The sequence below is a fragment of the Camelus ferus genome, chromosome X (genome assembly GCF_009834535.1).
Source record: "Camelus ferus isolate YT-003-E chromosome X, BCGSAC_Cfer_1.0, whole genome shotgun sequence".
Taxonomy (NCBI): Eukaryota; Metazoa; Chordata; class Mammalia; order Artiodactyla; family Camelidae; genus Camelus; species Camelus ferus.
The window spans coordinates 94,564,850-94,577,862 of NC_045732.1; the positions used below are offsets into that span (position 1 = coordinate 94,564,850).

Genomic DNA, 13,013 nt, shown 5'->3' on the forward strand with positions numbered 1-13,013 from the left:
GGTAAAGAGAAGATTTTAATTGGCTTGTTGGTTATTCTCCTGGGCCTTACTTAGTTGTGTGAAAAATAATATCTATCTGTTATGAATAGATGGATGCAAAATAGTGGCCACAATGTGTTCACCTCCAGGCTCAAGTGAGCTTCCTCCAATGTGGCTGCCTTCCCTTGAGTGGCCCACAGCCGACCACTCCCTAGAAGTAAACTGGTGACTGCAATTTTACAACTCTTTTTACGGAAACTAGGTAGAAAATCATTAAGCTACCTTTCCTGCTTCCAGTCATTGTAGCCAAAAGTTGAGGTGTCAGCACCATTCATAATCTCTGGTAGTTGATCTCTGGATGACATTGTTATCAGTTGCAAAAGGAAATAATGGTTCACCACAACAAGTATGTATTGAAGATGTACCGTGGAAATCATCTTCCCATTAGACAAGCAACCAAACACAACTCCTTCATTTCAGATGGTTTACATTGATTTTCTTTATGTAATTGTTATTGGCTTTAGTTTTCAAATATTATTGTACTTATACTCTTACTTATGGGGGTACTTAGAAATAAGATTGAAATAAGTGATATTTTCCATTGTGCATTCTTTGCAGGAAATCCAACCTATGGATTAAACAAATACTTTAAAAAACAATCAAGGCCAGAACATCTAAATACTGTTCTCTGGGACTGAATTGTTCTAGGTACATGGTAACAGCCTTCATTATATGCTTGTTGATTAGTGAATTGTTCACAAATCTTTGAACATCTTAAGTCTCAATTTCTTTACCTATTCTCAGTGCTGGCACAGTTCCTGGAACATAGTAGATGCTCCATAATCATTTGCTGAATTGAACTTATGTAATTACATTAGTTCTGGGAATAAATGTATAAGGGTGTATGTGTGCCTGTGTGCAGTCTTTGTTAATGAAAAGGCATATCTCTTTTAAAATTCCTAGTAAATTATTTGAGTAATATAATCTAGGCAACTGGGTAACTGTCTTATACAGATTGCATGCTCCATTACAATTGGTTATATTTTCCTTTACATTGGCCATTCTGAAACTGACAATTTAGTGTGCCTTCTTCCTGGTATCCATACTTGAAATAGAAATTCTGGGTCCCTTGAGCAAAATGACTTGAAAATTCTGCAATTTCTTATTGCTTAAATGTGTCTAGGGAATCTCTAAGGTTGAAAAAAAAATGCTTTAGGATATCCACCTACAGTATCAGGCTATGGACCTCCAGAAGCCGTAAATTAGTTCTTCAGAAAGGAAGAAAAGTGACAGAGCCCTCTGTACTTTGGAATTAGAAAGGGAAATAGTGTTTTTGAATGAACTAAAGAGAGACAGGTGCAGACCAAATGAATTAAGGACTCTAGGGAGCTGTGGAAGATGGGTAAGGGAAATGAGATGGAAGAATGTGAGAGAAAACCTAAGGAGGAGGTGGTAGAGAAGAGAGTTTTTAAAAAATGATTAAACAGACTGCCAAATTGTCAGGACAGAAACAAGCTGAGTGTCCTTTCATGAAATCCCTGGGTATCAACTGTCCCTTCCTCCCTGTGACTTGGAAAAGAGTAACAGAGATCAGTGTGAGAGAGAGGATAATCATGGTTTTAAATTGTATATTCCATTTCCATGGCTGTTATGATTTGTCCAAGTCCCATTCTGCCAAGTTCTCTTTTCATTAATGAGGAGCTCTTTCTTGAATTGTTGGTTACAGAATTTCCTTAGACTCAGAGTGTTTTGACTCACTGGAGAAGGGACTGGCCAGATGTTTCTTTTCCTCCTTCTGGAACTCTTAGATGGGAATTGGGGAGGTATCCTGAAAGTATTTCCCTCCACAGTTCAGGGTGCAGGTAGTTCTTAATGATAAATCTTTCTTTTGTTTAGGAGATATCTCCTAAATACCTTAAATACATATGTGTTTTTGTTTCTTTATATGCGTGTGTGTGTGTGTGTGTGTGTGTGTGTGTGTGTGTGTGTGTACATATATTTGTTTTTGTTTTGTTTCGGAGGAGGGTAGTGGGTTTTAAGAAGGTTTGTTTACATATTGGTGACAAGACATAGGTTTTATAGCCAGCCCTCCCGCGTTGCTTTTTCAACCGCCCAACAGAAGGATGGTTCTGGAAGCAATTGCTATCCCCCTACAGAGTCTGGTTGTCATCTTTTGTTTCTTTGTTGGCAGAGCGATGGGGTAGGGGTGGGAGGGGTGATGGTGAGTGGCAGGGATCCAAACGATTGTTGCCCGAAGCTGAAGGCAGTGTTTGAAAAGGGACGGTGGAAATAAACGTGCTCTTGGTTCCCCGATTCTTATCCTGAGAGTGTTCAGCACGCTAAATTTCTTCCCCTCGTTGGCGTGCCGGGCTTACAGTGCTCCCTCTTTGCTAATACCTGTATCAAAACCCAGGAAGATGGGAACACAGGTTCTGAGATACACCCCTGGCGTCACCCTGTACTATCTCCCTTTTAGGAAACAGAATCCGGTCCCCCTGCTCAGGAGCGCAGAGATCATCCAGCCCGGAAGCCGTCCTAGTGCAGCTGCCACCACCCAAGGAGAAGAACAGCTGGAAGCTTTGGTGAGCGCCCACCGCGCCGAGAGCAACTCTTCTCGGTAATTAGCGCCAGCCAAGGCTCCAAATGTGCCTTATTGCAACCCCTAGCGGGCTCTCAACTCGGCAATAGCTTCTTGCTTTCCTGTCCCTGCTCTAGCGGAGAAAAATTACAAAACGTGTGTGCACACATTCACATTCGCACACATACACATTCACACACGCCCTTCTTTCTTCACTCAAGAAAACCATCAGTAACGTCTTTTTCGTAAAGAAGATTCAACTCTGCGCGCTCTCTTTTCTTTACCTAGAGATTAGCAGTCCCTGCAAACATACACGGGGCTCTCTTTGCTGCTTTGCGCGCCCCCTACCTGCCTACGGCGTGGGTGGCGCTGGGGGAAAAGGGGTCTCGGAGTACGCGAGACTCCTGTTTCTCTAGTTGGTGTAGCTCCCCTGGCTCGGCACTTGGTATCTCCCACGGTCTAGCTCTTGCTGGGAAGCCGGGAAGGAGAAGGCGACTATGGGAGCCCTTCTCGAACAGGAGCCAAACTCCAATCGGGGGCCAATGTCTCCCACTTCAGACTCACATCTGGCCCAGCCGTGCAGATGTTGACGGCTGGAGAGTTCCTCCACGCGAGGCGCCCTAAATCCTGAGCATGCCCAGTAGGACTCCTTACGCTCCCGAAGCGAGTTTCTGGGCATGTAGAATCCGCTTTTCCGCTTTTTCGAGGAAGCTGAAGAGGGTGGAAAGGGAGGGATCCAGGGCTTGGGGCAGCGCGCTGAGTTCGCTCGGGTACGTGCCCTCGTGCCTGGCTGGGTGAGGGGCGGAGCCGACTGGGGAGCCCAGGGATCTGGGCAGCCAGGCAGGGCAGATGCTGGAGCGCTGGGCCCCTCTCCAGGGGAAGATTGTCCGCGCTGACCTGACACGCCGCCAGGAGGCTGCGTGTGGCCGGGCTTGGCGCGCTGGGGTCACACTGTCAGCGGGAGGCAGTCGGCGGTGCTCTCACGCGGACGGACGCTAGAAAGCTTGCGTGCGCTTCTCTTACGCACCACACTCAGGGGCTTGGCTTTTCTGGAAGGCGGGGGAGAGGGGAAAAGGAGGAACACAATTTCTCTCTCTTTTCTTTTTCTTTTTTTCCAAAGTTATACTGGCAAGAGAGAGACTTCGCATTTTCTAAGTCAGTCCTGAGGCTTTACACATCGCAGTAGTGATCGCTCTCGTGTGTGTGTGTGTGTGTGTGTGTGTGTGTGTGTGTGTGGTGAGTGTGCAGCAGCGCGCGCGTTTGGTATGTCGTGACTATAAAACACGGTCCCAGGTTGATCTTTCGTTGACAAACACTCCTGCGAAGCCCCCACCCCACCTATCCCTTGGAGGAAAAAAATAGAAGCTGGTCCTGAGTGTCCCCTGGCCAGAAACTCATTGTGGTACGAAATCTAAATTTTGTTGATCCATATTTCCTTCCTCTGTTCCCACCCCCAGCTTTCTCCTTTCCTCTCTCCACCCTCTAACACCCTGGTCTTTCTCATCTTGACTTCCCTTCCTTTGCCCGCTACCTGCTCCCTCAGCCCTCCTCCTCCTTTTTTCCTCCCCCCCTCCCCCGTCTCAGCTGCGGCTAAAACCTGGAGTCTTGGGGAAAAGGGAGGGAAAAAAAAAAAAAAAAAAAAAAAACCCTTGGCTGTGGAGCTGTCAAACCGGGCATGCTCAGTAGACAGGGCAGGTTTTTTGGTCTCGAGTAGCGGAGAAACATTTTTTGCACCACCGCGACCAGCCTTAGAGCGCGGCGGCGGCGGCCACGGCAACATCAGCACAGCCATCAGCCGTGCAGACGCCCCGCACCCGGGAGCGCGGCGGGCTCCGGCTTAGTCCGGAGTTCACCTCCGAGTGCCCCGGGGGCTGAGCTCACCCCTTCTGCTCGCACACACACGCACACTCTCTCTTTCACGGACACACACGCGTATACACACTCTCGCACACACGTACGACCCCGGGCGCAAGCACCTTCCTGGCAGCTGATCGTCCGCTGGCGCGGTAGTAGCCAGGTTCGGTCCCTGCCCCCGGCGGCTGCCGGCTGAGAGCACCGCCGCCGCCAGCCGGAGGAGAGCGATGCCGGGGCCCGAGCGGCAGCTCGAACAGTAATGTGGATTTACAGTCATTTCCCGCAAGAACCGGCTGAGACGCCTGAGGTCCCGGGCACGGGCAGCGCCCGGCGGGGCTGAGCACCTGGCGAGGGGGCGGGGGACAGCACCTAGGGACGCCACCGAAACTTGCGCCTGGACTAGGTAGGTGCGTTGCTCCCGGCCCCCACCTCCCTTCCTCTGGCTCGCGGCCCCCACCCCCACCTCCCACCCGAAGGACTCCGGGCGAACTTCGCCCCGAGGCTGCAGGCGACGGATGGCGGCTCCTAGCAGTGAGCAGCGGGCTGCATCCTCTCTGGGAGTCCTGTCCGATGTGGCAGGACCTCCGCCCCTTTTTCTCTCGGTCTCCGCCGGGCCCGGGGCTCTGGACCACCGAGGGGAGATGGGAGGTCGGCCTTGTTCGCAGTTGAAGCTTTCAGCGGGCCCTGGGGGCGCTGCCCTTCAAGGGCTCAATAGGCTTCTCAGGCGACACTTTTGCCAACCAACTCCTTCGGTTCTGAAAGGGGGGCCCTCGCCTCGGCTCTCGCGCAGAGCCCCGGCGCTCTAACAAGTGGACCTGGACGCTGGGGAGGGGGGTCTCTGTCCGAAAAGAGACAAGGGGGCGCCTCTCTTCCAGCATCCTTCCCACCTGGAACGTCTGCCAGGGGCTCGGCCACTCGGGTCCCGCTCCTGCCGTCTGTCTGAGAGATGATGCCCAGGGGCTAGGACGCACTTTAGTACCTGTTTGCTTTTGAATTTCTTTTTGAGCCTCACTCGGGGATCCCAGGTTCCGGGGAGAACTCCAGGACCTCCTTGTAACCTACGTTTGGGGCTCCACCCGATACGTCCTCCGTACACCCCAATCTTTGTCAAGAGATAAGTCATTACGCAGCAGTTGGTGCTCTGGGAGCCGTCGATGTTGGCTTTAACCACGCGCTCAGCCGCGCGGGTTTGTGTGTTTTCGCCTTTCATCCTGAAACATGGTACCGGCAATCTAGCAGCGGCCAGCTCATTTGCGGGGTGCCAAGTACCCTCTAGGTATGCCTAGGGAAATGTACCCTTACTTTCTTTCACTCCTCAACGGGCGGATTGCCAGTTCAGTTTTAGGATGGTTTTCCTAGAGGTGGAGAGGGGAGACTGTTTAGAGCTACATGGTGAGTGGATGTGTTTGCAGTCGGGAGTGTATTTAAACATTTCAGCAAACCCAGTGCAGCCGGTTGTTTACAATTGCGGAGGCAGACGATCTCACTCCACTAGTAGATGTCGTCTCGACATCTATTTCGCCACCGGGAGAGTAGGGGCGGGGGCGGGGGCGGGGGCTGGTTTGCAGCTCGTGCTTGCCGTCCTCAGCTTCGGATTTAGCAGATCTGCACCACTGCTACTGGCGATATGCTAATATGGGTAGGTCTTCAAAAATGAAGCAGTTGGTCTGGAGACGCCCAGAACTTTCCCGTTTTTTCCCTGCATTGTTAATCTGGAGGTGTATTTGAAGTGGCCCGAAGAATTACAAAAAGAAGTTCCCAGTGCCATAGAAGGGAAATTAGTAGCCACTCGGTTTTAGAAACCAAAAGAAAACGAAACACCCCAGTGGATCCTAATAGGTACTGTTAGATTAGCATTTAATTGATCGCATTTGTGGTAAGGGTCACAGACAGCTTCCTTGAATTTTAGATTGTTGTTCTATTACTAAACTGATAAACCAGGCTGCACTACACTGTGAGACTCAATCGCTACTCTTTTAACCTGTTTGGGGAAAACATTGCAAATGTCTACTCCGTTATTATCTTTTGGCCGAGGTATCTTGGTGCATCTTCTTAGTCCGAAGACTTCCGATTTGGAGAATAGGGTACTCCAGGGCTGCCAAGAAAGAGTACAGTCTAAGAAGAAAAGGCTTTTTTTTTTTTTTAATTAAAAGGCGTTCCACAGCTTTACAGTCTGCTCCATGATTACCTAGCATTTGTTAACTTGCTCACTGCCCCCCCTCCACCTTGCTCTTAATATCAGCACCGTGGGGAAAAATGAACTTTCATAAGGCATAGTATGACCCTTTAAGTAAATAACTGGAAAAACAGAGTCCTAGTTTTGCCATTTTTGTCCAAGTTCATAAGTTTTTATGTGTGTGTGATGTGTTAATAATTTACTATTGCAAAGTTTTTTTAAAGGGCAGTTAAAAGCTTTCAAATATGCCAAAGTAATGTTGAAACCTTTCAATGATAATAAAAGGAAGTCACAAGATGCATTTGAAAAGGGGTTCAGTTAATTTCTAAAATGAATCCATGCTCTCAATATTATTTAAAAGTTTTCAGATTGTCTCCCAGAATGTTTTTGAAAAACAGGTGTTTCTGGAAAACAACGTTTGCATAATAAAACTAATAGAGTCTAGTACCTGGAACCATGCCAGACAGAGAGTAGAAAAGGAGTATTTTTTGAGTACATGAATTAGTATTTATCACTAGTTCTAGGTCCAAATTATGAATTAAGAACAGGCATGTCATTTGTCAAAATATGCAATGGAGCTGAAGGAAAGAATGCTTTGTAGAATAATTATGCTGTAAGGGTGGTTAAGTGATATTCCAGATATTCAAACAGGTAGATGTGTTAAAAAGTAAAATCAAATTATATGTAACTACCATCTCTTTCAAAGGCCTAATTTGAAGTCTGAATACTCTCAAGGTCTCAATGTTTTACTTAAGCTATCGTATGTGTAAATAAAACGGGCATGATCGTTGTTTCCTGTATAGTCATTGTGCCTTTCTGATGGCTCTAATACAAAGATTCTTGCTGAAGCAGAACAGTCTAACATTCAAGTTTATTCTGTACAATATTACTTTAAATTTTCAAACTGCAAAATATTCTTTTGATATGTTGCCTCTGAAAACAGAAGGCTTAGTGGAACTTTATTTTCCATGATAGCCTTAAAAACTTGGAAGTGCTAAGAAGTTTCAGTATTAATTAACATAACCATTTTTTTTTCATCTTATGTTAGAGATAGCAATTAGAATTCATGTAATTTTTACTTGAAGCTTGCTTTTCCCGATAGTCTATCAGTTGTAGTTTTCAGTATAGTTATCAAGTACTTGGTGTAGATTATGGTTAATAAATTCCCTAAGGTTTCCCAAACAAGTGATTTATCTATCTATTTACTTACTTACTGACCTGAGGTCACAAGAAGACCAGTACTTTGAATACTTAATGCAATGATTAATTTTTTAATGAAAACAAATTTTCTTATAGTATTCACATATTTGTTCTCTCTCTCACGCAGACACATGCGCACACACACACGCACACGGACACATACACACTTAGAAGCAATCTCATAAGAATGCCATGCATTAGATATAAAACATGTATTATAATTTTATTGATTTATATATATATTTAAAATTCCTGTTGATTTATCCTTAAAAGTAGTAATCCATGCGTACTTAAAAAAAAAGAAGCTTCCCATCCTTTACCATTTGGAAGAAAGGTTTGAACTGGATTATTAGCACAACTACAGGGAGATTAAATGATGAAGAATATTGTAAGGGATAATATTTAGCAATTATGATCAACAGCATATATCCACAGCTGGAAATATAGCTGCTGATTATAAAAAATTAAAAGGAATCAGATTTCAGAACTGTTCCCATATACAAAAACTGCTTTAAATCATTTGCAGATTCTGAGTATTAGATTAAATCACTATTTTGAATAGAGATTACTCTTTATGTTTCCTTTCCCTAAATGGTAAAATATTCTGAATCCTGACTTAATATATTATTTCTTTTCCTTTCTGTTTTCCTTCTTTTTTTTTTTTTTTTTTTTAGAACTGAGGAAAGTAAATATCAAATAGAAGAACCAGCTAAAATCATACTTAGTTTGAGCAGGTGAATGCTATTAAAGGTTTCACATAGCTTTTGATTATTCCTAACAACCTTGATGGTCCAACCATATGTTCCTCTTCGTATGTGGTACTCTGTTATGACAGTTTATATAATGTATAGAGATTTTGTAGTTTGCTAGATGTTCTATGGTACAATTTAGCAAGACCAATGAAATTGCTTACATTTGGAACCCCTGAAAAATTGGGCTGAGGAAATGGGAATATGATAACATAAACTGAAAATTGTTTTATAACAATATTTATATCAATTGTACTGCTAACATTTCTATATACAATCAAAGCAAATTAGTTTTAATTGGAGATAGTAAATATTTTTACAGTTGATGTTGGATTACTAATGTTTTAAAAATAATAATTTAGAGTCTGATAAATAAAGCCTGTTAAATTCTTATGTAACTTCAGGACTCATTTGTAGACCAGGAAGTATAATCTTGGATAATTTACAAATTAAAAAAAAAAAAATCTCACTTTTACTTCCTGTCCAGGTCTCCACTTTAGGTAAACAATAGCATATGGTGAAACATGCATATATGCCAACTAACCACTATCTCTTGGATGATGTTTTCAATGTGATGTAATGATTCTGAAATATTGGATTCTCCATTCCCACCTACTCTAACTGTATGAGTAGAGAAGGTAATTGGAAAATGGACACAGGAAAATGTGTTAAATCATCTCATTTCATATCAGTGAATCACACCCTGTGAAGCTCTTAGTCGGAGCCTCCATATCTGTGTTTATGGTAGGTATGTGCCAAGATTAATATTTTTTTCTGGGTACTTATGACAGGTCTCTATGGCTGTATCTAGGGGACACCCAAATATATGAGTGAAAAGTTCCGTCAACCATCCAGCTGTTTGGGGTGATGCAAACAAACATCTGGTTGGTTGAGAGAATTTTTTACTTAGTCTCTGGATGTTTTGGAGTCATGTAAACTGGATTATTAGCACAACTACAGGGAGATTAAATGATGAAGAATATTGTAAGGGATAATATTTAGCAATTATGATCAACAGCATATATCCACAGCTGGAAATATAGCTGCTGATTATAAAAAATTATAATCAGGCTGATGAATCTTAATGTCTATGTCAAAAAAAGAAAAACATAAAATGAAACACTTTAAAATACACATAGAGTACCTCAGACACTCTTGGGTTACTGTAAAATATGTAATGAACTAAATGCCATCCTGAATCTACAGCCTTCTATGAAATGTGTAAGGAGATGTTGCTTACATTCCTCAGCAATGACAAAAACAGAAACACACTGGCCTTTTCAACAAGCCAGGAAATAAAACACTTTAAATTCAATTCTGCCTCCCCTCTTCGCTCCCAGTATTGATTCATCGGTTTAAAGAAATCAATTTAAAGAGTTTGATATTTTGGCTTCTTACAATTTCCTGCACCTCAGTTTTCACCGATTCTTCTACTGCCATGGAAACTAGATGGGACAGACAGCTGGGAGTCACTAATTCAGGATGGGAACCTGTTTGTTAATTTAATTACATGTCAGGCTGTTGGTCCCTGAAAGTAACTGTAAAAGGCTGGGGGATTGAATTTGCAAGCAATAAATGATTAAGCAGAACAAAAATCTGTGCCATCTCTGTCATTTTCCTAAAGATCGTACTGCAACCCTCCATGTCCCTACTCAAGCAGTTCTTTAAAAATAATCACAGAAATAGAGGTGTGATTTGTTCATTCCTATTGGTATTTATGTGTATGCTGCTGCAGAGCGTTTTTTGTTCTATGAGGACATTCACAGCTGTAAAATAGTTTCATAATAGATATTACATTGAAAATACATGTTCATTCAAATTATGATTTTGTAGACTTTGAAGAAGCCTAGTTAGAGATCATAGTAAAGTTAAATATAAATAATGCTGGAATTTTCCAGTAAGATTAATTATTTTCCCTTTTCAAGTATAAAAGCAATTTTATTAAAATATTGTGCCCCACTTTTTTTTATTACCGAGACCAAATGGATTTGAATACATTTATTTGAAATCTGTAAACTCTTATATTACCCATCAGCATAAACCATATTGATTGTTTTAATTTTAATTGACTAAGTTGTCAATTGATAAGTAGTCAACAATGAGGAAATTGCCTTTAATGTTTCTCATATTCTGTTGTAACATTTTTGTTTCTGATTATGACTTACAAAATTGAATTTTGGGATCACAAACTCTAATATGAGCTGAATTACAATCCATGTTAAGCTTTTTGCAATATTATCAGCTATGGGTTCTGATAAACTAATATTTTTCCCTGAATTTATAGCTGTAAACAAATTTCTATATTATGGCTAGGAAAGAGTGATTCCCAAAAAGGATTGTGATACGGAAAAAAAAAGAATGGCTATCTAAATCTGTATCTATATTTATATGTCACCAGGTAATTTTCTGTTTTAGAGTGACTAGAATTTCAAAATATAAATGTCTCAGACAGAATTATTAAAGATAGACTGAAGTAGTGCTTTAAAAGTTTAGTAAAAATCATTTTCATTTTTACATTTTAGAGAACATTTTTAATATCAGGATCCAGTTTTGGGGTATTGAATTGCATATGTTTTGTTAATTGGTTTATTTTTGTTACTTGAGCTATATCTGAGTAAATATACTATAATATCTGAGTAAATCATGAACAATTCTGTCAATCAGCATTATTGAACATGTAGATTTCCTAGTATCTATCTATGTCATATCTTCTGTGTCATGTCGATTTCCTCTAACCTTTCAGCAGATGCTTGGCCTTTGGGTGTACAGTGAAAAAACATTAGTTAATCATCTGGATAGTTTCAAAGATCTGATCAATGAATTTTAACTGTTTATCCAAATGATGGTGTGGAGTTAGTTATAGCCTCAGTTTTACTTTTAAAATTACTAAATATTTACTTTTAAATTTTTTTCCTATTTAGATGAAAGGTACTGTAAATATTAAGAATAGCTGATTGCAGATATATATATGTGTGTGTGCATGTATATGTGTGTGACATTCAGTAAACCCCTATATGGTTTTATCAAAGGAAATTCAGTTTCATTTTAATGTTTGGAATCACAGCTCAGTGTTTTTAGCTGCCTGTATGAATGAGGGTTTTTAAAGCAGCCAAAATAAAAGTACATTGCTATCAGTTTGCATACTTCAGGGAAAATCTGATCGCAGGCTAAGGTCAAGGAGAAAATTTCCCAGTTGCATGGTTTTGCATAATTGGTGGATTCTAAGTGTTTATATTACTTCTAATGCCTCTGTGTGGTTTAGACACCTGTCAAAGAGAAGGTGCCAGATTAGATGGACAATTGGTTTATTAGATGTTGCAATCCCTGTGTCCCAGCTGCATATAGACATTTTAAGAAAACTCTTCAGTTGTTCAGAGAAATTAGAAAAAGATACTGCAGATGGCCTATCTCAGTAATCCAGGTTTTTTCAGGTATATTTAAAATTAAATGTCCTAAGAGATGATTAATTCAGCAAAGTTATTGATAATGAACTCATCTTATGCTACACATCCTTTGCACCTATGATGATGCCTTATTAAAGGTGTCTTAATCTTGCTAATTACCACCTGTGTTTAAATATAGAGGTGTATAAATACACTACAACCACACAGTGGCTGGAAGCTTTCTAAACCTGAAATGTTCCTAGCTAACTCAATTGCTATCAACAAAATGCTTCTGATCAACATTTTGAATTTATACTCTGTGCGTTACCTCTTGCTTTAGCATTAATGATATTCTTTTTTAAAAGCTGCTCTGTTTAAATGCAAGCATTTGAATGATATTGGTGTGTGATCTTCTGTTCTATTAACTAGCCCCCAAATATGTTTGTGTTTATGTGTGTGGGGATGGAATTTTTTTTCTAAAGGAGTATTTAAAGTATATGTACATTTTTGACATGGATTTTTCAAGCATCATTTACAGAAACATGCAAGGACATCACCTGTTTGCTTACTGTATGCTTGAAATGAATATATTTTTATGATTGTGACTCATATCTTTAGAGCGTTAAGCGATGTAGGGAAGCATTGACAGAATTGCTGTGCAGGTCAAATGAGAAACTCCTTTTATTAATTTCACTAATGAGATCTAGTGACCTCTCAGGTAGAAGGCTGTGCAGTTGATTGGCCAATTGATACCTATCTTAGACTTGAGAAGACTCTTTGTACCTTGAAATATCAGTAAAATCACTCTCATTTCTTCCTCCCTCCTTCCCTTCCTTCCTTTCTTTCTTGATCTTTCAACTATTTCCAAGACTTGTGGTAGTATATAGATTTATGTGAAAAGAAGTTCTGTGACATTCACTAAACTTTTGGGAGAGGTTAATCTTTTTATTCTTTTTCTAAATCTGACCAATTCCTTAGGTATATCCTAGCAAATTATAAGTATAATGTGAAATATTACTTTTGTTTCGTGTTGGCTCATACATTCTTTCAATTATCTTAGGTTGGAGCTAAAATAACACACCAATTTTCTAGGT

The 13,013-nt window shown here is 41.3% G+C and overlaps 1 protein-coding gene across 1 annotated transcript in view; it reads left to right on the forward strand.

Annotated features, from left to right (window-relative positions):
- Positions 1 to 4,683: 4,683 nt before the first annotated feature.
- Positions 4,684 to 13,013, forward strand: part of TENM1 (teneurin transmembrane protein 1) — a 631,171-nt gene continuing 622,841 nt past the window's right edge. Inside the window, exon 1 of the mRNA XM_032474729.1 lies at positions 4,684 to 4,814. The gene's annotated coding sequence lies outside the window, so the exon portion shown is untranslated. The remainder of the gene's footprint in view (positions 4,815 to 13,013) is intronic.